Genomic DNA, 27,903 nt, shown 5'->3' with positions numbered 1-27,903 from the left:
TCTCTCACCCAAGAGAGAGAGAGATTACTGACATTTTGTAAAAGACAGCAGGTTTCGAAAAGAAAGATCCAGAACTGCCCACAAAGCATTTTCTTTCTTTGGCACTAGGAACATCCTTGAATAAAACCTCTACACCATTTAAGGAGAAGCAAGTGGTTCCATCACTCCCTGGGGCAACTTGTGATGAAGAACAGTTTGAAACAAAACAGTCTGATCTGCAGGATGAGGAAGGACTTCCCCTCAAAAGGAGGCATTTACTCCCACTGCCATCTGTAAGCCTGATGAATAATTTTCAGAACCCATTTGTCTGAAATAGTTTGTTGCTAAAGAGAAAAATGAAAATTCAGATTTTCTGGTGAAAGCAAAAAGGGCCGGGTGGAGAGGGGGGGTCACAAAGTCTCTTGAAGAGTCATTCAGACTTGCTGGACTGTCCTTGGTTTTGGGAGGTTTGAGATTTCTTTTTGGAAACTCCTTGCCACTTCTTAAATGTCTGTTTATTCTATTTTTTTGCCAAAACTAGATGAGGAGAAAGAAAATCCCTTGGACAATTTGGAAGGGGGGTGGCTGAAAAATCTTAGAGATTCCCTGAATCAGCTTGCCCCTTTCATCACACATTTTGATCATTTCTGTAACAGAAGGGACAAACACTAAATCTCTATCAAACGGAAAATTTAAAATCTCATTTTTGAACATAATATGGGAGGTTCTGAGCATTCAGTCAAACAAAGCTCCTTAAAAACAGTACCAGTGGCAATAGCCCTGGAAGAAGCATCAAGAGAGTCATAGACACATCCCAAACAATGAGCAGTGAACTGTCTGATAGAAGAAAGTAAGTTATTTAAAGCAAATTGTTCTTTGCAAGAAGAAACTGTAGATAAAACATTCCTCATACCTTCACAATATGTCAGAACAAACTTTAACATACGAGCTTGACAATTTAAATTTCTGAAAATCAAAGTTGCAGAAGTATACACATTTTTCATACCCATCAATAATTTTCCCATTGTTATTAAAGAGTAGAATTGAAATTAAGTAACCACTGAGCAGCAGTGGAGATAACTAATGCTATAACTGCTGGGACTGGTTTGGGAATAGTGAATAAAAAGTTAAGACTAAGGAATGTTATACATCCTATCTACAATTTAGGTGCAGCTGGCTGACTGTCATGAAAACTGCAGGTGGTACAACAGATATCCTCTAATGCAGCCAGGACAGGAAGAATGGGTGGAGATTATAGAAAATCCTTCTGTAACAACTCGTAATATTTTCTGAAGGACTCAGAAACCTCAGTGTTCTCCCAGTGAAACACTGGGACAGTCACGCAATAATCTCAGAGAAAGAGAAACCATCTACAGGAAGAAACAGATACTGAGATGGCCTCTGAGTCTGGATCTGAAATATTAGGACAACTGTTCCTGCATCATCCTGGTCAGATACAGAATCATGAATCTCTTCAGGAAAACAGGCATCCCTCTTTCTTTTATAAGAAACTACTCTACAAGAAGGCTCAATAGCCTGAAATAAACATTGAGCCATTCCCAGTAAACTACTCCTATCCAGAGAAATTTGAGAAGGACTAGATACATGCTTCATTTTCGTTTTCTTTTTTATATAGGAAAAATGTGGTCATCCATGTTACTAATGGCAGCTGCTGCTTCCACAGGGATGGGCACAGCATTCTGGCACAACAAAGTAACCTTTCCTGTTCCCTCTCCCAGGACCAACAAGAGTGGCTCTCCGTTGCCTTCTGAGGGGACCCCAACAGCCAGAGGATATAGCTAACTCCTAGTACAAAGTGGCTGTAGGTGCAACACCAGAGAGATGTAGGGTAAAAGATAAGTTGTCTGAGGTACAACAAATGGCCACAGCAGAGTCACCCACCTGCGGCTAAGGCAAGTTGTTAGCCTGTTTTGGTGGCAAAAGCTGTTTGCTTAACTTTTTTCTTTGTGTGACTGGAACTAACAATCTGTGCCATGGTAAAGATAAGAATGGTGCCTCTTTTCTGGGAAAGCCAAGCAGCAAATGCCAGTAAAACTACCAGTCCACAAAAGTTAAATTTTTTTGATAGAAAAAAAAACAGTAAAAAGCACTTTCAAACACTGTAGCAGCCCCACAGTGATAAAATAAACAATTTATCCAAGGAAAATATGTTACCAGTTAGTTTACACTACTTTCAAACTAACAGAAAAAAAACAAGTGCTTTGTTTAAAAGTCTTGAGACAGTCCGTTAAAACACAACATATCTACGCTTAAAATAACTTTTCTGGACAGGAAAGTAATAAAACATCAGTAAATATACGAAGATGGAAGGTCTTTTTCTAAAGGGAACATATCTGTAGAGCAAAGGAAAGCAAAAGCTCTCCATTGATCCTCAAAATCCTCAGAGGAGCATACTCTTTGGCGGCAGGAAATGTCTGAAAAGCTTCACAACCAAACTTGTCTTTTAGTCAGCACAGCCTGAGCTGCTTAACAGTTTGGGTGCATGGAAAATGCCCTGAAGCTTTGGAAGCTGACTGGCTATTAACCCTTGCAGGCTATAACCTATATAACTACGGCTACTGCAGCAGTGATCAGTACGAAGAACTTATTGACATGCATCTCATTCTAGAATATGTCCACTCAGCCCAGCAAACATTAGGTTCAGAATTTTACAATCTGATAACTATTTCTGTATAATGGTAATTTATTAATGCATTAATTTTGCACTGCCTGCTGCTTTCCCCATTATCAGGGCCACCTTCACAACTGAAATATTTCTAGAAACTTTAACACCACCTATTTCATAGGTGTTTACTAGGCTAACGACCACAAGGGCCTTTTTAAGCTTACCCATGCTTGCCCAAGTTCTGACACCCTTGAGTGTAAGCATGGGCCTAGGAAATGAACCATTTATAGGTTACCTGTTTGCATTAGAGACATAGGTGCCAAACCAGGGATTAATTTCCGGTTTCCCATCCAACTGTCCAAGTTGCACTTGAATTGGGTTAGGGAGGAACTCTGCTTCACATGGATGGGGAGCCTGTTCCATAGACAGGGTAGTCTCTGGGATACATACCTATCTCTCCAGCAGGTCCTATTTATATCACAAGCAAGGTTCAATTCTTTAGAATTGGTAATTCTGGTACTGTTTATTTTGTGGATATGCAGGAGGTCCAGAGTGGGGTCTGACAATGCCCTCTATGCCAGGCATAGATCTCACATCAAAAACCTGTAGAAGACAGAATACAGGGATAGGGCCTTGAGGTGATCAGCATAGGACATATTACTTACGCCTTGTATTCTTTTAGTAAGGAACCTCTGTGGTCATTCCAGATGTTGGATATGCCTGGTTAGGTACATGCCAAAGGGGGCACTGTACTCAATGATAGGTCTGATGAATGCAGAATACAGTGGAACAATGACTTCCTTGGATTTAGATGTCATACCTTTGTTTATAAGTTGCGCAACATAGAATGATTTCCTCACCACTGTAGACACGTGATGATGAAAGGCTCGATTACTATCTGTGTGTGTGTCCAAGTCCCTGACTACTAGGACAACTCTAAGGGGTGTGTTGTCAATATGATAGTATCCTTTGGGAAGCCATTCATCCCTGGTAACTATTATGCATTTCTTGGCATTTAGTTTTAGTCCATGACTCTGGCAACAGTTATTTGTCTGTGTGTATGTATGCATAAATGTGTCTACTTCTAAATTTCGAAGTTTCAAAACTTTTAATTTCTTATGGTCGAGACCATAAGATCAAAGCTTTGAAACTTCAAATTGCTTAAATGGAGATCACCATACATACAGTATATTTACTGTTTTCCTTGCTGTACTGCGATCTTGGAGTTGGTATATTTAATTAGCGGGGGGAGGGGGTATGGGGAGTGCAAGGGGGCTTGCCCCCCCCTGCAAAAATGTTAAAAATATTTTTCTTGTTTTTATTTTTTTTTATTTACATTTCAAAGTGTCAAAACTTTGATCTTATGGTCTCAACAATAAGACATCTCCGAAGCTAGATTGCACCGAAAGCACGGACTGTCTAAATCTTTTCCCTGTGAAAGGAATCACTTGGCCATCATGGGAATATAAACCTGAACGGACCAAAAGTAAACCCGCCAAAGTGGAGGGCTTTACCCACCATGCTCCCCCCATTAAATATACCAACTCCAAGATCGCACTACACTGAAGAGAGGGCAAAGATCAACATGGTGGCCAGGTGGTTCTTTTCACAGGGGAAAAGATTTCGGCAGTCCGTGCTTTTGGTGGAATGCAGCTTCAGAGTAGTGAAGTCAGGCAAGTAAAATTTGGTTAAATGTAATTTTGTTGAAAGAAGGTAAACCCATATATATGTGTCTCCATATATGTAGGTACTGGAAAACAAAAAAACAAAGTCTAGTATTTTGAATTTCTAGCTGATAAGCAAGCCCACCACCGAGATCTCTAAAAAAAGATTGTACTGGCTACTGGTTACTAGTTGAGCTACTATGCTGTGTCAATGCCCACCACTAAAATCAACCTTACAAATAAGAAAACTATCATATTCATCAAGAGGAAGTCAAAATGATGTATTACTTTGACAAAACTATGTTTTGTTACGACCATATTTGAAAGGGCCTTCACTAAACTCACCTCAGCAATATGGAATCAACTACCCAGAGTATACATTCTCAAACAACATAGGACGGCCTCAATGCTAAACTAAAGGAACATCTTCTATAAGAAACTGCCTGAAAATTGCTTTTGTGGCACTTAAGTTGCTGCTGGTTTGTAGCCTTACTGTAACTGGAATATTTACAAGTACTGCATATAAGTGCCATTCACTTAAGAAAACTCCATCTTATCAGTGCTGCAAATATTGGACATATTTCCATATTGCTTGAAATATTGTGAATATTGTCATTTTTTGCTACCCCTTCTCTATGTGCATTTACTTTTCATACGCATTTTGTACCATATGATGTATTTTGCACATTTATGATCAATTTATTTTTATTGTATTATGTAATTTGGTCTTTTGGAGCCTAGGCCATGGCTAAAAATGGTCAGTTGAACAATCCTCTTACTTGGTTACCAAACTTCAGACACATAAATAAATAACAGTCTCCTTTTAAACATTCACCTATCCTTTTCTCTTGTACTACAATTTACCATTCATTTCTTCCTAATCACTACCCTACCACATTTGCCTAACAACTTATATGTTAAAACATTTTTTGAGGAGTATGACAATCTATAATATGTTTACATCTATTGTCTATTGCAGTTATGTACATACTTTATAGCATAATGATTTCATGACTTTCTTGTATATACCTGTACAACATGTAGTTTATGTAACTGTTTAAGTTTTATGCCTGTTACACAAACCTTTTATTGTTATGCATCTTACATAAACTATGTAGCATGGAGCTTTACTCCCTGGGCTTCCACTGAAAAGGGGCTGTTGTTGATTATTCGGTTTGTCCCACTTAAGAAATGCAGATAAATAAATAAAAATTAAACACAGAGCCCTTGACTGATCCCGCATATGAATAGAGCACGTCCAACAGGATTTCTTATAGTTCAGTCACTAAGGTATGTAGTCACCAAGTTGTAAATTAAATGATGATATACTGTTAATATGCTTATGCCAAGCCCATAAAGCAAGCATTTTAAATATGAAATTAAAATGTAAAATATGTCTATAGTATTATATTTAACCAAATATTTAGTATATAAAACTTGAACATTTTTCATGATAGAGTTACCTCTTTTGCTGGCCCAGCAGAGCTATTTTAATTTTATATATGCATTTTTACATATCTCAGCTGTACCATGTTGAAGGACTAAAAAGCTGCGTACCACATGGCCATATTATTCATTGAGAAAAGTAATTTTGTGTCCATTCACTTCTGCATTACTTGTGCAGAATTTCTTTATATTTCTGTACTTTACAAAAGGGAGTTAGGTCATGGAAGTCAGCTGAGTTTTAAGCAAATTAATGTATATACCATTTCTTACATGATATATGCCTGCCTAAACACTTGCACCCATATACCCGATATCAACATCTCAGCTGATGATTTAATGAAAATGGTCTCTTGGTTTGCTGTATTAAAAAAAAAAAAAAAAAGACTCTATGCATGTGTCATGATGATCACATATTTATTACCAAAAAAAAGAAAGATGCAAAACGTAAGTGACTGCCACCACTGATTCACACCCTTTCCATGTCCATCTCAGTGAGTCGCTTCCTTCAAAATCTGCCTATTACACAAATGAAAAGTGTTTGTAAATAGGTGGTACATCATGGGCCAATGCAAATCATAGCTCTCAGGTGTCCAGATTCTTGGCCTTTTCCTCATAAAATCTGTGGTTTTCTGGTAAATCAATGAGGACTGAAGTCAGTAAATAATTACAGACGTTTGAATTTCAGAATCCATATTCTTCAGAGACTATATGCTGAAACAAAACCTGTTATTCTAACAGCTTTCTAAGTTTATATGTGCAACTTTTAAAATTTGTCCATATGTTTTGGGCTTTTGTCCCACCATTATGTATGGCTTTGCCCAGATTTTTGTGCAAAGAGGTTGAGAGGTATGATGTTAACAGTTAACCTATATCTCTAAAACAGTGATTACCATACCAGTTAATGATGTGATCCAGCAGACTGATTCTGAAATTCTTCACTGCACCTCCCCTCTCAGACGGAACTGGCAACTATGCTAAGTTCTACACCAATGCTTTATACAAACATCTGTACAGCTGCACTGATTCGGCTGTACCCGATTTGACCAGGCTGAACAAGGAGAAAATTACAGTCAGCTGCCTGTCGAGTGCTAGGAGCTGCCACATAACGCATCCACTCAAGTCACTCCACAACAAGTACAAATATGACTCTGTCATTGTCCATGTTGAAGTGAATGACTTGAGACGTACATCCCTGGACTACATGAAAAGAGACATGAAAGAGCTCTCAGATCATGTGGCCCAAGCAGGTATGACCCTAGCTCTGAGTAGCATCCTGCCTTCGCCCAGAATGATACCACAGTATAAGAACAAAATGACTGACTTCAACAATTCGCTAAGCTTCTGGTGTCATTCAAAGGGGATCCAGTATCTGTCTGCCTGGGACGACATGATCGACAGACCACGATGTTTTGCCAGAGATGGTCTGCACATGTCGCTCCTGGGATTCAGGTTACTGGCTAAGGCTCTTACCACCCCTATAGTGCCTTTTTTAGGCAAAGGACAAAACCACCACCGTAACCGGTACAAACATGCAAAATCTGAAGGTAGTGCTACTTGATGTTAGAAGTCTAAACCTCAAAATGCACTCTCTCGAGGCAGTCCTAAAATTGGAGAACATCCATATCTGTGCAGTAACTGAGGCCTGGTTTAAGTCTCCAGAGAGCACCCCTGCAATACCAGGCTATAACTCTTACCACACATTTCGGCCACCAAACCAGGACCGAAACACTAAAGGTGGAGGAGTGTCCATATTCACCAAGGATATTCACAACATCAGGCTAGTTGCCCAACACAATGCATCAGAAGTTCTCCAGGTGCAACTAACACTAGGCAAGACTGCAATCCAAAATGTAGCTAGCTACAGATCCCCCACCATGCTCCAAGAATCTCACTACACCTTTCTAAACATAAACATACTGGAAAATATTAAGATGCAACCAAACACCCTAATACTGGGTGATTTCAACGACCCTGCCATTGACTGGGAAAACTACTCATGTACCAACAGCTTTGCCCAATGGTTCTTGGAATTCATAAATTCCAACGCCTTGGATCAACTAATTCTTAGTCCCACCAGGGGCTCCAATATCCTAGACCTGGTCATTGCCAACATAGGAAATCGATGCTCCACACCTATGGTCACCCTCTCATTGGTCAGGTCTGACCATAAGCTAATCACCCTTGACATCCACATCCCACCCCCACACCCAGTAAGGAAACCTACGTAAAAAACTTCTCCATAGCCAAATTGATGCTACTCAAGTCAGAAGTGACAAACTTCATGACACCAATGCAGACGGGAACTGAAAGTATGACTGCTGAATCCTACACTAAGGTACTGTATGAGCACATCCACTCATGCATGAGTCGTGCCATCTTAATAGAACCAAGACACTCTCCTCCAAAAAAAAAAAAAAGGAAGCCAATCTGGTGGTCCCTTGCCATAAACAAACTTTACAACAAAAGGAAGAAACTGTTGCAGAAAAGATGAAAATCCCAGGATGCAAAAAATTCCCTTACCAGCCTCAGTAAGAAGCTGAGATCCCGCATAAAATCCTCCAAAGCTAGTTACGAAAATAAAATTGCCAAAGATTCCAAAGACAACCACAAGGCATTCTATAGCTATGTCAAGAATCTAAATGGCAATGCTCAGATGTGCTCTGAGCTACAAAAGAATGGCATTAAATATACTGATCCCAAGGATATTGCCAATATCTTAGCAGATCGATTCAGTACAAACTTCACCCCCCCTTACCCCCTAAAGGGCCCATCTCAATACCGAAAGATTGTCAAATTCCGGTAATAACGGCCACGCAGGTAAAAAAAAAACTCAGTCTCCAAAGCTAAGAATACAGCATCCATGGGACCAGACGACATTCCAGGCTGCATACTACATGAAATGGCACCTCACCTAAGTGTCATGTTTAATCATAGCCTCACCTCAGGCTTCATGCCCACTGAGTGGCGCACAACTCATAAAGGATACAGTTCATAAATTCCAAATGCCATGGAACAGCTAGTCACTTCCCAGGAGAGAGAAAATATACTAGATCTCATTGTCACAAACATGGGGACAAAATGCTCCACACCGGAGTAGTATATGAGATCTGATCATAAACTAATCTCACTGGAAATCAATCACATCCCCCCCCCCCCCCCAAAAAAAAGACCATAGTGAAGAACTTCTAAAGCCTGGTGGTATCCCTTCAAGGCCCTGAGCCAGGAGGAAACCACCCCAAGTAAAACCAAGACAGTGGTGTGTGGACAGCCATTAACAAACTTTACAATAAAGAGGAGAAAGCTATTACATGATAGAACAAAAGTCACTATCATTATAAAAAAAAAAAAAAAAAGCAAAAAAAAAATAACTAAGGCCAATTTGAGAGAAAAAGCCATGGATTCAAAGGACACAAAGGCCTTTTTTTTTTTATGTTAGGTTAGAGGAAGAAACTCAAATCCCAGATATGCTCTCAAAATCCAAAAAAATGAAAAAAAAATTGATGAACCCACAACACCCAACACATTAGCAGAGACAGGTTCAGTGCAAAACCCCTCCCCCCTCCCCCCTAGAGAGATAACTATCCCAGCGAGTGTAGCCTCCCGGACACTCAAAAAATGCGGGTGAAAGCTGCTCTTCTCTAAAGAAAAAACACAGCATCATGGGACCGGATGGTGTCCCCGCAGCTGTTTAATCCCACAGGACACAGCTCAAGGAGTGGCGTGGACGGCAACTGTGTCCCACTCCACAAAGGCGGTGCCTCTACGGACCTTGTCAAGGGAAGATCATGCCTTTTGAACTTCCATTGATGAGGAGGCAGTCCATACAGCCTACCTACCTTGACCTTGCAAAGGTTCACACAATACCCCACTCGGGTATTGTAGAAACCCAGGGTGTTTAGAGTTGGCGCTGTGGTGTCAGACTGTGCGCCACAGTGGTGGTCCGGTCTGGCCCCCAGTTCTCTGTCTATTGTTCTATTGTTTCTACAAGTACTGGGCAACATGGCTGGACAAGTTGACAGGCGACGACTGCAAACTGGGCGCAGGGAGATAGTGAAAGACACGGGACACGGATATCCTGCAGAAGGGACTCACGGACTCAACAGAGCCAGAGTGCCAGCCAGCCTGTTTAGTTAAGCCAAAAAATAAATAGTCATAGTCTTAAAAAAAAAAAAACAAACCCCCAAGCTACCATATAGGTGGCAACCACCACACAGAAGAGGTTATCAGGGACCTGGGGACCCAGGTTGACAGTGGCCTTAATCATGAAGGATTGTTCCAGATCCGTCTCACTTATCAGACCAATGATCTCACTCAATGACCCCAACGATAATTCTAAGTATCCGACCAGCAATTGGAGAGACCCCAAAGTTCCCTGCCAAAAGGATAAAAAGGAAAAAAGTTCCTCACCAAAATGCTGCCAAGAATGCAGATTTGAAGAAACCTGATTTCTATTTCATGCGCCACGCTCAGAGGTGACCGTGACATGTGCCCTGACATATGTAAACATGGGAATTAAATTACAATGGACACTCCAAAAAAAAATCCAAATCCCCAAAACCACACTAGCAGCGACTTAAACCTACCTTAGCATATATATAGGATGGACATGCTGGAGATTTATTATCACCAGACTCCCTATGCTGGAATAAAATCCCGGTCCATGTGAGGCAGAGCACGTTCAAGAAAGAGAGATGTGGACCTGTGGATGGGGAGGTTTAGGTTTACCCCAGGAATCAACTCTGTGTCACTGCTGGACAGAGGCACAACAAACTAATGGTATTTTTTTTTTTTCATAAGGGGTGGCGAAGCCATAATTTAGGGGGGGCTTATAAATGCCTTAGGGCAGATAGCCTAGTATAAACCTATGAACCTATGAACCTATGAACTACAGTTATCCCACTCCATAAGGGGGAATTCACCTTGGATCCCAGGAACTACTGCCCCATCAGTCTGACAAGCCTGATCTGCAAGGCCATGGAACGTATTATTATGGAACTTATAAACAAAGACATTGGCAACCTTCAAACACTGGACCCCACACAGTGTGGGTTCGTGAAGGGCCGATCCTGTCTCCTGAACCCGATCCTGTCTCCTGAACCTGATGGACTTCTTCTAATCAGTCCCCAGAGCCGTGGACAAGGGTAAAGTGGCCCATACAGCCTATCTGGACCTCGCCAAGGCCTTCAACACCATCCCCCACTCTGGAATCATAGATAAACTTACTAAGCTGGGCATTAATCCCTAAGTCACTTGATGGGTTGACAACTGGCTTACTGACAGAACCCACACTGTAAAAGTAGCTGACTCCAAATCCAGCTCCAGACAAGTGGAGTACATCAGGGTTCAGTCCTGGGACCACTCTTGTTTGGCATCTACTTCTCTGAAGTACAGGCCAACACTAAGGGACTCTGGCTAACAAAGTTTGCAGATGACTGCAAACTGGGATCCATTATTGAATCCCCAAATGATGTGGCTACTCTACAAAAGGGCCTTACAGAAAAAGATGCTTGGTGCCAGAGCCATGGGCTCAACTTCAATGCTAAGAAATGTATATGTACAGTAATCCCCTTTGGGAAAAAACATGTACCCATGAATTACCATATAGGTGGCAGTACATTAAAAACCGAAGGTGAGATAAGAGACTTAGGGACACAGGTGGACAGTGGTCTCACCTTCGATAACCACATCGCCAAAACAGTCAGGAAATCCTTCTATGTGGCACATCTCATCACTAAGGGCTTTTCATCCAGAAAAAAAGGAGGTCATTGTCCTACTCCTCCCTCATTAGACCCATTATAGAATACAACACCCCATTTGGTATGTACCTCTCAAGACATCTGCAACAACTGAAAAGGCTGCAGAAATACCTCACTAAAAGAATAAAAGGCCTAAAGCAGATGCCTTATGCTGACCGTCTAAAAAAACTCCATCTATACTCTGTCGCATATCGTCTATTCAGAGGCGATCTCCACTTAACATACAAGGCCATGTCAAACCCAGAGCTGTTGGACATGCTACACTTAGAGAAATCCCAATCCCTCAGAGAGACACGCTCCAGGGATCTAAACCCTGTCATCACAATGAACAGAACATGCTGGAGGGATAGGTTCCTGACCAAGAGACTCCCCAGACTCTGCTTGAATAGACTGCCCATACATCTCAAGCAGAGTGCCTCTTTGGCCTTCTTCAAAAGGAACCTTGATGATTGGATGGATGGGAGATAGGAAATTCACCCCGGGGATCACGTCAGTCACCCTACTAGACAGGGGTCCAGGGAGGTAAATACTGTGGGAAGAAATAGCCAGGGAATTGTTTTGGCTAGGCTTGTATATGCCCTAGGGCCGATAGCCTAGTACCAACCTATGAACCTATAAGCTCCTCAAGGAAGAGCAAACCTGCGTGGTGGACAACTGCCATTAACAGGCTTTACAATAAGAGGAACAAATTGCTCTCTAAGAGTAAGAGGAAGACAGCCCTAAACCAGAAGCATTCCCTCCTCAGCTTAAACAAGCAAATAAGACTTCTTGTGAAGTCCTACAAAAGCAAACTACGAATCCAAATTAGCTCCTCAGCTAAGGACAACCATAAGGCGTTCTTTAGTTACATCCAAAACCTAAAAGGAAAGGTCCAGATGTATGCCAAACTGGTAGTTAATGATACAACATGTACTTAGCCTGTGGACATAGCTAACCTGTTGGCCAACAGGTTCTGTGAAAACTTCACTCCCCTGTCCCCACCAAACGTAACCCATGACATCCCTACCACCTGTCCCCTACCTTGTATCTCAAAATAGCAGGTCATAAATGCCTTCTCCAAGGCCAAAAACACAGCATCTATGAGACTTCATAACATCCCAGGTTGCGCCCTACATGGGCTCTAACAAGAATTACCAACACCATTGGGTACTCTTTTCAATCATAGTCTAAGCATCAGTTTCGTCCCAGCTGAATAGAAAATGTACGGTTGTGTACACTTACCATAAATGTAGATGTTAGAGTGTATTCACTGTTGCAGTCATCACACTTGGGTTATCTGCCTGCAGGTAGCCCTCAGTCGGCCCGAATACCAGAGACTTAGTATTTCTGCATCAGATGCTGTCACTCCAGGACTGACGTCAGGTCGTCAGGGGTATAAAGACAGGCAGCCAAAGCCATTACATCAGTCTTTCTTGCCCCAAATGTCAGGAGCCCCCCAACAGGAAGCTAAGTTATGGAGGGGAAAAACACCACCAGTAAATACCAATACCAATACCCCTGCAAAAAGGGGGGAGGGTAGTAAAAGGCATAGAGAGTTTAGAGAGAGAGAGAGAGAGAGAGAGAGAAAATAAAACAAGGGGGCTGGAGGGAGGGAGGGAGACCAGGACTGCAACAGTGAATACACTCGAACATCTACATTTATGGTAAGTGTACACAACTGTACTATGTTCTTCGTGTTTCAGTGTTGCAGTCATCACACTTGGGTAGATTCCCAAACCTGAAGAAGGGTGGAGGCAGTAAGAGTTAGGGCTGGCTAGAATGCCTTGCAGGACTGCTGTTGCAAAACCTGCCCTGGATTTGGAAAAGATAGGCAGGTGGTAATGCTTAGTTACGGTGTGTACAGAACTCCAAGATAGCTGCTTCCAGGATGTCCCTGGTAGGGACTCCCTTGAGGAATGCTGTAGAGGTAGAAGTTGCCCTAGTGGAATGTGTTCTGACCCCCTGAGGGGTTGGTTTCCCCTGGTGCTTGTAGCAGAAATGGATGCAATGTGCTATTCATTTGGAAACTGTTTGCTTTGAAATGGCCTTGCCCTCTGCCCCTGTTGCAAAGCTGACTAGTAACTGGTCAGATTTTCTAAAGGGCTTAGTCCTATCAAGGTAGAATCTGAGCTATCTGTGCACGTCCAAGGAGTGCAGGATCCTTTCCCCTTTATTTTGAGAATTAGGGAAGAAGGTAGGCAAGAGGATAGATTGACTGAGAGCCACACTGGACACCACTTTAGGCATAAAGGAAGGGTTAGTCCTGAGGGAAACCATGTCAGCATGGAAAATAATGAAGAGTTCCACAGCCATAAGTGCTTGTAGCTCAAACACTCTTCTAGCTGAAATGATGGCCAGAGGCAAGACTGTTTTCCAAGAGAGGAATTTTAACGCTGCTGACACTGCAGGCTCAAAGGGGGGTAGCGTGAGCTTTTCCAGTACAAAGTTAAGGTCCCAAGCAGGGGTGGGTGCTCTTCTTGGCGCCCTTAAGTTGTTTGCCCCTCTCAGGAACTGTTTAATATAAGAGGGTGAGAGAAGAGAGGTGGCTCAGTGTTGTAATCAGCCAAAATGGCAGAGGCATGGATCTTAATGGAAGAGAAGGATAGGCCTCTGTGGAGTAGATCTGCTAAGTAATCCATTGTGTCCTTTCCTTTAGACTGAATCTAGGAGAAGAACCTTTTCCACTTATCAGCATAGGATTTCCTTGTACTGGGTCTTCTGGCTTCAAGGATGACATCCAGCACCTGCTTGCTTAGGCTGGTTACTGGGGGAGAATTCAATGAATAAGCCAGGCTGTAAGATTTAGGGTTTGCAGTTGAGGATGCAAGATCTGTCCCCCCTGCTGAGAGAGCAGGGCTGGGTTCTGGAGTAGGTGCCAGGGTGGCACCAGTGACAGGCTTTGCAGGATGGGGTACCAGTGTTGGCGTGGCCAGTGCGGGGTAATCAGAATTGTCCCTGGTCTGTCCTGTCTTATCTTGAGCAATAGTCTTGAGAGGAGGAGCAGAGGGGGTTAAGGCATAGATTGAGAGATTTACCCACTGGAAGGATAGGGCATAGACTTTTCAGGCCCTGCTGTGAGGTGTCCTGGTGCAGAATCTGCTGAGCTGGTGATTGTAGGAGGAGGCAAAGAGTCCACCTCTGGGGTCCCTCATTTCAGAGTCAGAAGGTTGAAGGTGCTGGGCTCTAGTTGTCCCTCATGTGGGTTTAGAGTTTTGCTTAAATCGTCTGCCAGTGAGTTTTGTTTGCCTGGCAGGAATTGAACTTGCAGATGGACCTGCATGTCCAAGGCAGTGTTCCACAGGGCTATGGCTAGCCTGCAGAGTGGGTAAGAGTAGGTTCCCCCCTGTTTGTTGATGTACCACATAACTGTGGTATTGTCTGTTTTTATTAGCAGGTGTCCTGGTGAGAGTAGGGATCTGGAAGCTGCCAGAGCGTGCTGCACTGCTAGCATCTCTTTCTGGTTGATGTGCAGATGCACTTGACTTGGGCTCCAGTGGCCCCGATTGCACTTGCCATCCATGTGTGCCCCCCAGGCATAGTCTGATGCATCTGTAGTTAGGGTCTGGGTGGCATGGGGTTGGGTAAAGGGCAGTCCCTTGTTGTGGTTGCATGCTGCTGCCCACCAAAGAAACTCTTTCCTTATACAGGGTATTATGGGAATGGCAGTTTCCAGGTCCTGAGAATGTTGGCACCAAAGACTTCTTAAGTACCATTGAAGTTTCCAGTCTGGCATATGGAATTAGTAGGATGCATGAGGCCATGAACCCAAGGGCCTGCAGGATTTTCCTTGCAGATAGCTGGGTTCTGGTGGTCATTTTAGTAAAATAGCCCGTCAGATAGCATTCATCAGTCCAGACAAACAAGCCTATCTGGGATGCTGTGTCCAAGCTTGCTCCCAGGAATACAATCTTTTGACTGGGGACTAGTTTTGATTTCTTTTCGCTGATGGTGTACCCCAGGGAGGTTAGGAGGTTTTTCACAAATGACAGGCACTGCAACAGCATTTCCTGACTGTCTGCCTGAATCAAGCAGTCGTCCAAGTATGGGTAAATTTGAATATTTCTCTGTCTGCAGTAAGCAATGGCTGGAGCCAAGCATTTTGTGAATACTCTGGGAGCAGTGGATAAGCCAAAGGGAAGTGCAGAGAACTGAGAATGCATAGATCCTGCCCTGAAGCGTAGATATTTTCTGCATGACTCCCTTATAGGGATGTGCAGACAGGTTTCTTTTAGGTCTAGGGTGACTAACCAGGTATCTTTGGCTAGCATACGTAGAAGCTGCTGCAGGATGAGCATTTTGAATTTTGGTACCACCAGGAAGGTGTTGAGAATGGAAAGAGCCAGGATTGGGCGCCAAGTGCCCTTTTTCTGGGTACCAGGAAAAGTCTGGAATAGAATCCTTGACCTACCTGTTCCGCAGGAACAGGTTGAATTGCCCTTATAGAGAGCAGGGATTGAACTTGGGTTTGAGCCTCTGCCCACTGGTTTAGAGGGAGGTCCGAGAACCCTTTTGGGGTTTTCAGTGAGTGGAAATAAAATTTGTACCCCTGGGATACAATGTTGAGGACCCATCAGACTTTGGTGATGGAAATCCAGTTTTTTGCATGAAAGGCAAGTTTTTCTCCTAGGGGCACAAGCAGTTGGGTAGAGGAGAGGAGTGGAGTTGAGAAGTCACTGGGAATTCTTTCCATAAGGGGGTGGTTTAGCACTCCCTGTTTTAGAGGTGGAGACACTCCATTGCTTAGTTCTCTGCATACCCTGAGACTGTAGTCTGGGGGTACTGTTTCCCCCTGGGTCTAGTTTGAGATGGCCTTGAGGGGGCTGGAAAGGACCAATGTTTCGAGGGGCAATGCCTACTGAATCTAGGAGGCTGTACTTGCAAGAATTCTTTGGCTGTCTGCATAGATTTAGCTTTTTCTTCCATCTTAAGAACCTCTTCTGCTTTGGTGCCAAACAGATTGTCCTTGTTCAAAGGAGCGTCTAGTAACTTGGATGTGATATGATCTGGCAAGGTATGCTCCTTAAGCCAAGCATGCCTTCTCAGTAAAGAACCAGTGACTGCTGCCCTGCAAGATGATTCTAGGGTGTCATAGCCACACTGTGCAATTAGCTTTTGGCGACTTGGGAATGATAAGCTCTGAATTCTTTTTTTTTTTTTCTTTTTTCACAGTCTGTAGTTTTTTTTTGCTTAACAAGTTCTATAATATGTCGTTGGTACTTTATGTGAAACTGACAATTCAAAGCCCTAATGGCAAGAGTTGCAGAGGTATATACTTTCTTACCCCATCTGTCCAACGCTCTGGAATCCCTGTCCAAAGGGCTTTCTTAGCTGTAGTTGCCTTGATACCTTTAGGCCCCTGGAAAATGATCTCTGGGTCAACAGTAGGATTTTTGAAAAGAAATTTGTGAGAGTCAGGTACTGTACTACCTGTCTCGTTTCCTAGGGGCAGGGGGTAAAGTATCAGGAGTAAGACTGGATTCCATAAAGACATCATCAACAACTTCCAGGTCTGGTGGTATTGCTAAAGGCCTGTGTTTTGGCAAGTCTAGAAATTCTCCGAGTCTCTTCTGCATTAGAATCCACATAAGCAGATAAGGGCATGTCTTCATAATCAGAAACCTCAGAGTTGTCGGACTCTTGGTCTGCTGAAGCTGCTGGGGACTGGTCTCTTTTTCCTCTTAGCAGGGGAAGGCTGACTTCCCCTAAATCAGCATAATAAGGTCTTCTGCCATTCTAAGCATTTATTTTGTTGCAAGGGAGCTGCATGCACTTTGGTCATCGGTTTTCTAGGCATAGCGCTTACTCTTGGCCTTAGAAACTCAGCAGTTTTAGACAGAACTGAAGTAGTCGGCTTGTGTCGAACATCGGTAGTGCGAAGAACTTCCTCAGAAGCCGGTGCCTGCTCAGCAGCTCCGAATCCATCCAAGATAGAGACATCCGCCGGTTCCATAGTTGAAGAAGAGTTTTGCGGCATACCGGACCCCGAACGGGTCTCAGTAGAGGCCTGCGAATCCACTGAAATGGGCATCAGGGGCTGCGAAAGCACCTCACAGAGTATCGGCGAACTGGTGACTAGCTTAACGGAAGCATCGTCTGCAGCTTTGAACCTGTGCGGTCTGTCCATCTCTGTCTTTATTCTTACATTTTTTCGGAATATCAGTAGTCGGATGGCTTACCGAAGTCATTTCAGAATACGGAGATCGAGAATGAAAGTATTTAGTGACAATAAGGGCCTGACGATAAATGGTTCAGGCACTGAACAAGGCACAAAACTGACAGTGCGGTACGTCATGGTCTGGGCCTAGACAGGTTATACAGTAAGAATGAAAATCTCGGTGTGGCATTTGCTTTCCACAGGCAAGACAATTATTAACTTTTTCTGACATCAGTTAGAGCAAAAAAAAAAGGATCCCCAACGGGGTACTTAGCTTTAGAAGACTTCAGGATGATTCAATTCATAAACAAAAACTCAGGTAGCGGCCGACTGGCACTTGCGTACTGCTTCTGCTTCGGGTCCTCGGCAAGAAAGAATGATGTAATGGCGTCGGCTGCCTGTTTTTATACCCCTGGCGACCTGACGTCAGTCCAGGAGTGACAGCATCCGACGCAGAAATACTAAGTCTCTGTTATTCGGGCCGACTGAGGGCTACCTGCAGGCAGATAACGCAAGTGTGATGACTGCAACAGTGAAACATGAAGAACATCAGCCATCGTTATTCCCTTGCACAATAGTGGTGCTTTCACTGACCCTGGGAACAACAGACCTACTAGCCTGACTAGCCTTATCTGCAAGGCCATGGAGAGCATCATCATGGACATTAACAACAAAGACACTTGTCCTTACTCAGTTTGGATTTGTCAAAGGGAGCTCATGCCTGTTAAGCCTGGTGGACTTCTTCGAGACAGTCACCAAGGCCCTGGACGAGGGGAAATCTATGCATACAGCCTACCTAGACTCAGCCAAGCATTTTGGCACTATCCCCCCCGCAGGCATTATTGACAAACTCACCCAACTAGGTATCAACCCTTATATCATTAGATGGGTCACTAACTGACTCACTGATAGAACGCATATAATCAAAATAGGGGAATCTATCTGCAACAGCAGACCTGTAACCAGTGGTGTTCCACAGGGATCAGTCCTGGGACCTCTGCTATTTGGAATCTATTTATCAGACATGCAAGCAAAAACTAAAGGTCTGTGGCTGACAAAATTTGCTGATGGCAGCAAACTGGGAGCATCAAAAAATCTTCAAATGTCAACATCTTACAAGAGGGTCTTACACAAAGAAATGATATGCCAAAGTCAAGGCCTTAAACTCAATGCAAAAAAATGCATGATCATCCCTTTCGGTAGCGATGTTGCTGCTAACTACCACATCAACAGCAACACCCTAAGTATGCACTCAGTGGTGAGAGATCTGGGCACACAAGCTGACAGCAACCTTACCTTTGACCACCATATCTCCACAGTGGTAAGAAGGGCATTCTATATTACTCATCTCATCAGGCCAATAATAGAGTACAACACACCTCTTTTGATATGTACCTTTCCAAGCTCCTGCGTTATAGGTTCCTCACAAGGAAAATTTAAGGTCTTCAGCATCTGTCCTATGTGGATCATCTGAAATAGCTGTCACTTTATTCTATTTCATATAGACTACTCAGAGGCGATCTCTACATTGCATACAAGGCATTCACTGACCCTGCTTTACTGGAAATGCTGCATATCAGCAAGTTAACTGGTACATGGGTTACTCGCTCTAACGACCTTAACCTGGTATGCGACATTAAAAGAACCTGCTGGAGGGACAGATTTGTCTCTCAGAGGTTACCACACCTTTGGAACAGACTCCCACTTCATATTAAACAGAGCACCTCATTGGCTCTCTTCAAACACAATCTGGACGACTGGATAGGTAACCATAAATTCACCCTGGGTGTTCCACCTGTGTCCCTCTTGGACAGGGGTAAAAAGTGCCAATTGTGGAAATAAGTGTAGAACTTGGATAGGCATTTAAGGGCCCTACAGCCATTAGCCTACTAACTTCCTATGAAAAAAGAAGTTATGTACTTACCATAAAGTTCCATGTGAGTTGTTCATCTCACCTTCATTCTCACTGATAGGTTCGGAGCTGATCCTCGGCTCCGACTCGGCCAAATGCTAAAGCTCGAGGTCTTCAAACACCTCATTGCCTACTCCCTACCCCATGATGCAATAGTGCATCCCTCAGATCTTGTTTGCCCAATCATACTGATAACTAAATATTATAGGCATTGAAATAAGAATACCATAGATAAGGACAAAGTATCACTAAGACTTGTTGGAACTTCCCGGCCCTCAAGCCTTTAAATGTAGGGGGTTGGTGGGTGGAACGCAAGAATGAAGGCGAGATGAACAACTCACATGGTATGTTACGGTAGGTACATAACTTCTTTATGTGAAGTTGTTCCGTCTCTCCTTCATTCTCACTGATGGGTAAGCATCCCAAGCACCATCTCCTTGGGTGGCTCATGGGAGTATTCCTCAGTACCATAGAACCAAAGGAGGCCCTGTCCCTGGAGGCCTTATCCAATTTGTAATGAGTGATAAAGGTATGAGGAGAGGACCATGTGGCTGCTGTACAAATGGTATCTATAGGCAGGCATGCCAGAAAGGCTGAAGATGTGGAAATTGCCCTGGTTGAGTGAGCCTTGACTTTATGATTTAATGTCATCTGCGAAGAGTTGTACGTTAAAGAAATACAATCTGACAACCATTTTGATAAAGTGTTTTTTTTACCAACGGAGTACCCTTCTTTGAATCTGAAAAGGAGACAAAAAGTTGATCCGATTTTCTGAAGTCCTTAGTCCTGTCTAAATAGAATCAAAGTTGCCTATGGACGTCGAGTTTGTGCAACATGTGTTCCATTTTGTTTGTATATTTGGGAAAAAACACAGGTAATTCTGTAGACTGGTTGAGATTTGTTTCAGAACAAACCTTAGGTAGGAATGTAGGATTTGTTCTCAGTGTTACCCTATCATTATGAAAAATCAAGTATGGAGCTTTGATGGACAAGGTATGCAGTTACGAAATTCTTCAAGTGGAAGTAATAGCTACTAAGAAAATTGTCTTCCATGATAGGTATTTCAAATCACAGGTTGATGCAGGTTCAAAGGGAGGGTAAAATGATCTGTAAGGGCACAAAATTGAGATTCCATGGAGCAGATGGGGTTCTAATAGGTGGTCTCAAGTGAACAGTACCCTTAAGAAATGCTTTAGAAAGTCTATGTGACATGATGGGAGTCTGTTGATCACCAATATGAAAATTAGAGATTGCTGCCAATTGAACTCTAAGGGTTGCTGCAGCCGCTCCTTCATGAAACAGTTTAGTCAGAAAGTCTAGAATGGAAGAAATCAAAGCCATAAATGGATCGACATCATTATTTGACGCCCATACGGAAAATCTTTTCCACTTGCTAAGGTATAGTTTCCTAGTAAAAGATTTATGAGAAGAAATTAGGATGTTCTGTGCTGCAGATGATAAATTGTGGAACCTGGCTATTCATGAAACTGGAGCAGCCAAGCTGTCAATTTTAGGGTGTGAATTGCAGGATGAAGAACCCCTGATGAATGTATCAGAAGATCTGGAACTGGGTCCAGGATCCATCGTTCTTCCAAGTACATGAGGCTGCTGGAAGGGGAACGTCAATCTCTTCTGCACTCCAAGGCAGATGCATCTAGGTGCTTATACTCACACGCCAGATGAAACAAGATCCATAACAGACTCAAGACCGCCAAATCTCTCTTCTGACTCGATTAAACTGGGAAATCCCTCATCTCCAAAACCCATGCTAGATGGAGATCAGCAGACTGGGAGTCATGGGCTCACTGATAACTAAAGATATGATCTCGTTAAACCAAACATTACATAATAATAGATGTCCTTATCAAACCTATCCAGATTGAAACAAGGCCTAATAAACATACACCTGAATATATGGTGATCTCGATCAAAAACATCTGAAGATATGGTGAGTACTTTGAGAAGAGGATTCCAATCATCTGGAATGATGTTTGTATAATGCCTGATGTTATGATGGACTGCTGCAAACATCTGAAAGCACATGAGCAAGCTCTGAAATGATTTGAAATGAGTTTCTCTTATGTGGTGCACAGCTGATTTGGCAGTGTGAAATGAATGTGGAACTGGTGATCCATTTGCAAACTTGTGGTGTGAAATGGATTCAGAAGCGAATTTGACTTTGGAGACGAATGTATGCAGATGGTCTGCTGACAATTGTAAGAAGATTTGCGAAGAGCTCTACTTGTGAGCGGACAGTGCTTGTTATGCCTAAAAGGTTGAAGCCATGAAGATGTGATGGAAGTGGTTGGAAATTCGATCCAAGAAAAGATAGTTTCTGGAGTCTGAAATCTGAGTCAGAGGTTTGGGAGGAGAAGGGAGAACAACTATTGTGACACTTTCTAAGAGAGGATTGTCTGCAGAGACGAGAATTTGCTGAAAAAATCCAATTAGTGCTGAGTTGAAATACGAAATTCTTGTGAACAGAAATTTCACCGTATGGGATGAATTTAAGAGGGCATTTTTTTGCTGGAAGGAAGGCAACGGTAATGGTAAAGCAGGGCTTGGTCTACTCCCAATGCCTTTGGAAGACAAATTGGTGGAGGAAAAGGTCAGACCTTTAAACTGCTCGCATCATTAATGAAAGTCTAGATAGGCAGAAAATCCAGCAGTTCTAAATTGTAAGAAAAGTGCAGGGGCTGGATTTATGGTAGCAGACAGAAACTTGAGTTGAAACAGAATTAACGGAATTTTAAGATGATCAATTGAGGATCAAATAGATAGAAAATAAGCTCCGAAAGTGTGGCTGTGAGATGTTAAGATCTCAGGAAGACCTCCTCTCATTAAGGGAAAAGTGGAGAAATTTTAGTGTCATGTGAACAACTTGAAGAGATTTGGCTCTAATCCAAAATCAGTGATTTAGCCCTCTGTGAAAAAAAATTAAGACCTCTGTGACAGGAGCAGTGATAGGGTGCCACAAACAAAAAGTCGGACCAAGGTCTAAAGTTCCTTACCGGGAAAGATAGGAAGATTCAATCAGGTTCAAAGTTGGAGGAAGATGGGTCTTGAAAGAACCATTGAAGAACGAGGCTGAAGGGCTAATGAAAGAATCAAGGGACTGAGGTCTGGTCCCGAAGCTGCTAAACCCTGATGGAATGGGAAGAAAGCAGAAAGCATCCGGCTTGGTAATTAATTCAGGGAGGGAAGAAGGAACCTTTAAGGGTTGGATGTTAAAAAAGGTTGTTGGATTTGTTCCATAGGAGAGACCTTTGAATAGAGCTTGGAAGAAAGAAAATTTGTCTGGGGGAAAGCAGATGGAGGTTCAGGATGTACATTAGTGGCATGGTAGGTTTGACTTTAGTGGGATGGAGTTGACTTACTGGCTGTTGGTCCTGCATGAGAATTCCTTTGCTCTCATTGTGGTTCCCCCAGATTACAAACCTGAGCACCCTTGTTTGTTCATCTGTGGATGACCACCTACATGTTGTCAATGGTCCTGCGAATCATGCCCTTCTTGTATGATCTGATTCCAACACAAGGATGTATGGAATGTGTCCTCATCTCGAACACCACCATGTGAGCCGACTGGCTGTGAACATCCCTCATCTGAACTAGCTGGGATATCCAGACCCCCCATTTTGTCTGAGAGGGAAGTGGAAATGCCCTCCAGATGAATGTGGTGATCTGAAAGAACCAGAGGAGTCCCCTTGTCATCTCCCCACACATGAGGCCACCCAGCCGGCAGGGTCATGCCAGGATATCCTGTGAAAAGGGACCATGCAAGGCCCAAGATCCTGAAAGGACAATTATAAGGTCCCACTTGGTGTGATCCGTCATCATGTTGTGGTTTTGAAACTGGTATGATGAAGAAACCCAAGATGCGGAGCTTTGCATTTAGAGATTGAACCTGGAAATGTATTTGTGGGATCCTGAGAGAGGAAAGATGAGGTGGGTGGCAGGGGAAGATTGAGAAACGGCAGATGGATACTTGGATCGGGTTGAAGAAGGCTCTGATCAGAGCTTAGACTTTGTGATACCATCTGGGCTCTTTTTGGATCCATGAATCAATCTGAACTTGGCCCTCCAGTTTGGATCCTGAGGGAGGAAGAAGAAGGCCATCAAATGGTGAGTCTATCTCTGCAGGATAACACTTAGGCTTAGGAGGGGCCTCAGACAGACTTTCAGGTGAGCCACTACTCAGCAGTCAACACTGGTGGACACCCTGGGGACGCAAAATCCCATAAGAGATGCAGGTGAGTTGGTTGAGACCAGCTGGCAGGCGTGAGGGGCTAGGGCTGAGATCTCCAAGCTTTCAGGGTGCCCTCTGAGGCTGAAACTCTGAACACTGGAGCGCAGATCCCTGGAGCGCCCTCTTATACTGCCAACCAAGTAATTGCTCTCAGGCTGAAGTCTATGCAGATATCAAACATCCCTTCTCCAACAATGGGAGAATGGATATATTTGGTGTAGGTCCATTTGGATTTGGCGGCCTTGATCAACCTGGTCTATGGAGATCATGGATCTGGTCCCATTTCCCCTCTTTTTGGACTCCAGTCTCTGGCAGAGATTTTTGATTTCTGTCTTTTCCCTGTTCTTTTGACTGGGTCCTGGGTCCGGGTGCTTTGGATGGGTGTGGGGTCCCCTTTGACTGGGTGGTGGGTCTGCTATGATCCAGCTTTTGGGCGCAATTCACGCTGACTGGTGACGACCGGGATTTTGGGTGGTTGACAATGACTTTTACAATGGGACCAGAGCTGTGGGTGCGGTCAATCCACCGGGTGCTGGTGGCAAGCGACACCCGACAGGGAAGAGCAGCAGCATTTGGGGCGGGTTCTCCCACAAAAATGGCCCGCGGCCGTCTCCTTGCAGGGGATTCTGCCCTTGCTGGCTGAGGGGGCTCCCTCCTGCCGTGGTCTCCCTCAGGGTCTCTTTTGCGGAAAGGAGGGTTCCCTCCTGGACCTTGGCTTTGGAAGTTTCCCCTCCCTGGGCTTCCATCTACCCCTCCCCCCTTCTGATAGGCGGGACCCCGGCAGATAAAGTTTCCTAAAGGGCATCTCAAAGGTAAGGGTGTCCAGGCCTTTTGGCCTTAAAATAACGGGACCCCAAGGAAGACTTGAAGGGCTTCTTGCTCAAAGGCAGGCTTCGTGCTCCTCAGAGCCAAGGCCTGTGCCTGCCGCGCCAGCCATGAGCGGCATGGAAGACAAGGAAATGAGCATGGGGACACAAGAAATGACCGTGGGTTAGCGAGCTGGATGAGATAGCGACCTACTTATAGCGTCTCTCTATGGAGCTGAAGGACCTCGACGACGCCAGAAATACATGAAAGGAATGCTGAAACAAGAGATGTTATTAAATAATTCAGAGACCTTAAAGTAAAGCTAGCTGAAGTCCTGACGCTTCCCGTCCCTCAAGTAGACTCCAGATTAAAGTAGAAATGGCGCATAGAGCGTTTCGCCCTGTGCTCCGTCCTGTTGCCACCCAGATGCCACCACCATGGCAACTGGTGAGAAGAGCTTCTTCTCGACGGGCGCAGGAACATCTATTTGTTAGAAGACAGACTGCTTCCGGCATATGAAACCCCACTCTTCGCAGAATACAAAACTAAATCCGGTATCTGATAAATAGACACCGAGGCACCCACTAAATCAGGGCCTGGCCCCAAAGGGAGAGAGCAGGACCCACGTCAGGGGGAGAGGGAGGCTTGCTGCTTCCAGGAACTGGCTTTGATGAGTTCAAAGAAGGGATCATCAGAGGAGGATAATCGGAGGGGGAGGATCCACATCAGCCAGATCACTGGGATCCTAGACATCATCCATAGACCACGGCTTCCTCTTGCCTACTGGGACCTTGGTCCTGCCTCTTATCAGATCTCTTCCTCAGGAGGGACTCCAGGTGGCTTCAACCGAACCTCAGAGAACGGGGGCTCACCAGCAGAGACGAACAGGCCAGTCTCCAGCCCCCCCGGCCCCCGCCACAGGAGGTGCGTGCCGGTGCCTGGGAGGGACTAGGGAAGGTGAGGCCAGTCTCACTCGGGGGAAAAAGCGGAGCCTGGCCTGGGTCCTCGGGACTCTGAAGGTCCGGTCTCCCATGCTCTGGCCCGGCCCCGAAGACCCGCAGTGTCGGTCTCCCGGAGGCTGGAACGGGAAGCCGAGTTAGCGGCCACAGGGAGCCACCGGCCGGGAGGCACAGCGGTCCAGCCGGTCCCCAGGGGGCCCCTGGAGTATCAAACATCGGCTCCAACAGCACCTGCCACTTGGCCAGGCGACCCCTGATCTCGGAGGCCTCCATCGGAGGAGGACCCAATATGGTGCGCAGTCGAGGAGCCGGGCTGCCAATGGGGTGGAACCAAACAAATTTTGGAAGACTGGGGACTCGAATTGGGTTGGAGTCTAACAGACTTCCTGAGATCCTCGACTTTCGAGACCGAGGAAACAGTCTATATCCGGCTCTGCAGGAGAGGAAACAGAGAGGGTGAAGGGCGGGGCCGGCTCGCGAGTCGATGAAGGGGACCGGCTGGGGGCGATATGCATCAATCGATCGGGTGGTACCACACGGGTTCCACCTGGAGGAGGGTGGAGCCGGGTGGATGGCGGTCGCCCGGAGAGTGGAGCCGGCGAAGCCGACCCGCCTCTCGCCCCCAGCTAAGCCAGCCTGGCTCCAGGCACTCGGAGTCGCCCCCAGAGCGGCAGACTGGCAGAGACGTCGCCCTCAGGCCCGACCTGGCGAGAGCCTTGGGTTTCGGGCTAGCGTTTCCGGCCGGACGGACTGGTCGGGCGCCGGCCCTTGGGGGCCGCCGAGAAGGGGAGGGGGCGGAAAGGAAGAAGAAAGAAGGTTTAATTAATCCCTTATTTTATTTATTTATTTAAGATTTTCTGAGATCCTCTCCTGGAGGACCCATGATATACTAAACATACAAGCAGTAAATACACTGGGATTCCTGCAATAGCTTTGATAGTAAGTGATGGACATTTTGTTATACATTTTGAGCCACACATTACACGCTTTCTTAGAAGCCCGGCCCAGGGTTCTGAGACAGAATAGAAAAAAAAGAAAAAGTAAAAGTAAAGAACACTGGTGACACACAATAGGCAGAATAGGCTATCAGTATACACAACAGTACTCAACAAATGTAACAAATTCTCTGTAAAATCTAATTTAATAAGTTCTCTCTTAAATTTGAAAAAATTTAAAGAAAATAAACAAAAAAAACACACAAAACAAACAAAACAACAAAAAAAGAAAAGGCCTCCATTACTTCACAACAAGTCCACACACACAACACACAAATGAGATTTTTTGTCTCAAACACACAACCACAAAACTAAAACTTAAAACAGCTTTTTGAGAAAATGAAGAAAGAAAAAAAGAAAAAAAAATGACTGAATAACAAATAAACACCATACAGCTTTCGAGACCACGCTCACTCTTTAGCTCAAACGGCGGATCGGGGACTGGGGGTGGGGCATCTGGTGGATATGGGTAGCAGTAAGTAAGAGCTCGGCTCTTTGGCATAAGTGCAGCCGATGGAGCCGAGGGATCGGCTCCCAACCCATCATTCAGAATGTAGGCGAGATAGGATCACATAACATCCAAATTTATGAGGCCAGTAAAGGGCTATCAAAATAATGGTCCTTCCCAGAGTGCTGGCTTTCTGTAAGAATTTAGGTATCAGTGGAAAAAGAGGAAAAGCAAAAAAGTCCCGGGGCAAACTGTGTACAAGTGCATCCCTTGGGGCATCTCCCAAGTTGGGGATCAGGGCAAAGTAGTTGCTGCATTTGGTGTTGATGGGGGTTGCAAAGAGGTTGCAGCAAGGCTGGTCCCATCTGTGGAATATCCTTTCCACTACTTCTTTCAGGGACCACTCATGAGGAGACAGTATTGCTCTGCTCAACTTCTCCGCTATCAAATTGGACCGCCCCGGAATGTGCATTGCTTTCAGAAAGTGCTGGGTGGATATTGCCCACTGCTATACTCTCAAGGCCTCTCAACATAAGGGGCATGATCTGGTTCCTCCCTGTTTATGTACCAGACCACTGACATGTTGTCCGTCTGTATTGCAATAGTCCCTAGAGGTAGAAGTTTTGAAAGGACTACAACCCTAGAAGTACCACTATCACCTCTAGGACACTGATATGCAGATGAGCCTTGTGATTCTCCCATGTGCCTTGGGCTGTCCTTCCCTGAAAATGCCCCCACCCCACATTATCAGGGAGGAGTCCATGGTCACAGTGGCAACCGGGGTTGGAAAAACAAAAGGGACGTCCTATTGTCAATTGATTAGAGATCAGCCACCAAAGAAGATCCTTCTTGCATGACTTTGTTATTATAATGTGGTGAGACAATGGAAGTTCCTGATAAGACCACTGTGTGAAAACCAGCCATTGCAGTAT

Source organism: Protopterus annectens, chromosome 14.part0, assembly GCF_019279795.1.
Source record: "Protopterus annectens isolate FY-2018-M chromosome 14.part0, PAN1.0, whole genome shotgun sequence".
Lineage (NCBI taxonomy): Eukaryota > Metazoa > Chordata > Ceratodontiformes > Protopteridae > Protopterus > Protopterus annectens.
Note: the sequence above shows the minus strand (reverse complement) of the source record.